Below are 2,599 nucleotides of genomic sequence, written 5' to 3' on the forward strand. Positions count from 1 at the left end.
GTGTTTGAAGAAGAAAACAATATAGCTACCTTTTGGGTACCTGCAACGTGCAGTGATGCGTGGAACCTTCGTACGTACGTGTTCCCGTCCATGTGATTGCCGGCGTGCCACTTGCACCGATCGATTTGCAGATCCTCTGTCTGTCCTACCCGCCATGTGTATGTATACGGCAGCCACAACGGGATACACATACATCCACGACGAGCCACGCCCTGCTGCCAGCGTTGTGTTTAGCTCTTGAGAGCTTGAGTTGCTTCCATGGCGTCCAGAGAGACCAGCATCCAGATGGCAGGGGTACTGGACGGCGAGGCGGGGTGTGGTCTGTCCACGGAGTCGCGTCCCGTTCGTGTCCCTTCGCAGGCCACCGGCGCTAGTGAGCAAGCTCATGCCGCTTCTGTGATGGAGGCCGCCGTTGTCGTCGGCGGCACCAGGACGCTGACCATCAAGGACGCGGCCGTGGCTGCTCAGGCTGAGAGGCCGTGCTTGCCAGGCCCTCCGTCGGGGCTCTCCGTCTCACAGGCGCAGCCTGGCATGCCGCCGTCCATTCGCTCGTGCAACCCCGAAATGGGCGAGGCTCGGGTGCTGCCCAGCGATTCAAAGCTCGAAGGTCACATCCCCGCCGAGCCGCAGCTGATGAAGCAGACCCACCAGCATCACTCGTGGTGATCCCTGGTAGGCGGCGGCGAGGCACCAGCGCTGTTGCAGAGCGACAGCACGCGGGAGCTGGACCGCCGGTTTGACAACTTCAAGACCTTCTCGGGCCGCCTCGAGCGGCAGCTCTCCAGCCTCCGAGGTCTCCAGCATGGCCTGCCGCCAGTTGACATCGAGCATGGAGCCGCGCCCAATATCTCCATCGAGGACACCGACGAGGAAAACATAGTCCCCTCAGCCGATCGCTACTTCGCCGCCCTCGAAGGCCCCGAGCTCGAGACCCTTCGGGTAGGTATTCCACATTCCGACCAAAACTTTCACCTTCTTATAACAAGCATCATCGCCGCGAGTCTCTAACAACATTGTGGACATGCAGTCGACGGAGGTGGCAGTGCTGCCTGAGGATGAGCAATGGCCGTTCCTTCTCCGGTTCCCGATTAGCGCGTTCGGGATGTGCCTTGGCATGAGCACCCAAGCGATGCTGTGGAAGACGCTCGAGTCGGAGCCCTCAACGGCATTCCTCCACGTGCACCCCGCCGTCAACCACGTCCTCTGGTGGGCCTCCGTCGCCCTCACCGCCATCGTCTCCATCACCTACCTCCTCAAGGTTATCTTCTACTTTGAGGCCGTTCGCCGGAGTTCCACCACCCAGTGCGCGTCAACTTCTTCTTTGCGCCTTGGATCGCTTGCCTCTTTCTCGTCAAGGGCGTGCCGCATCCGGTGTGGGAGATCCACCACTTCGTGTGGTACCTCCTCATGGCTCCCATTCTCTGCCTCGACATTAAGATCTACGGCCAGTGGATGTCCAGCGGCGAGCGCCGACTCTCCAAGGTGGCTAACCCGTCCAACCACCTCGCTATTGTCGGCAACTTTGCCGGCGCGCTTCTCGGCTCCAGGATGGGCCTCCGAGAGCTGCCCATTTTCTTCTTCGCCATCGGGCTAGCGCACTATGTTGTACTCTTCGTCACCCTCTACCAAAGGCTCCCCACCAACGTGCAACTACCCAAAGAGCTCCACCCGGTATTTTTCTTCTTCATCGCCGCACCTGGCGTCGCCTCGATGGCCTGGGAAAGCATCTCCTGTGAGTTCAACAATGGCGCCAAGCTCCTTTATTTCATCTCGCTCTTCCTCTACATGTCGTTGGTGGTGCGTGTCAACCTCTTTTGGGGGTTTAGGTTCTCATTGTCGTGGTTGGCCTACACATTCCCCATCAATTGTGTGGCCGTGGCAACAGTGTTGTATGCGTCGAAGGTGGACAATGTGCTAATGCGGGCACTAGCGGTTGGGCTGTCAGGGATTGCCTCTGTCACGATCACCGGTGTGTTGGTCACTACCGTGTACCATGCCTTCGTGCGCAAAGACCTCTTCCCTAACGATGTGTCCATTGCCATCACACGACGCAGGCCCAAATTTAGCAAGATCCTCGCGCATCTCCGCTCTTCTAGCTTGGACATCAAGGAGATCGACCTCTCCATCCCCGGTTCAAATTCCATTTCCAAGAACGACAGCTACTCCAGTGACTTGTGTTCCAACTCCAGGACAAGCAGCAACACCAATGAGTCTCCGGTGTCACACGGGCATGCAAGAGCAGAGTGTTAGATGTCTGGTGTAGAACAGGTTGCACGCATGCATGTCTACCACATAGATATTTCCTCTCTTTTTTCTTCGTTCTTTTTCATCTTTATGTATTTGCTGCACATACTGGTGGATTAGCAGCAATATCCTTGAGTAATTTTCATTGCCATGATGGTGACATTATTGGGGATTTGGAGATAAATCTCATTTAATTTTATAAGTACGTCCATTCATCGGAGGTGCATATCTCTATATCATCAATGTGCAATGTATGGCTGAGTGTGTAAGATGCAAGATGCATGCCTAGCAGTCTTATTTCCATTGTAAGATTCAACATTGTAAATTTCATATCACATAGAACAAATATGTCCAA

The 2,599-nt window shown here is 55.5% G+C and overlaps 1 pseudogene; it reads left to right on the plus strand.

Annotated features, from left to right (window-relative positions):
• Positions 1 to 258: 258 nt before the first annotated feature.
• Positions 259 to 2,250, plus strand: LOC123100406 (S-type anion channel SLAH2-like; annotated as a pseudogene).
• Positions 2,251 to 2,599: the final 349 nt, after the last annotated feature.

This window comes from Triticum aestivum, chromosome 1B, assembly GCF_018294505.1.
Source record: "Triticum aestivum cultivar Chinese Spring chromosome 1B, IWGSC CS RefSeq v2.1, whole genome shotgun sequence".
Classification (NCBI taxonomy): domain Eukaryota; kingdom Viridiplantae; phylum Streptophyta; class Magnoliopsida; order Poales; family Poaceae; genus Triticum; species Triticum aestivum.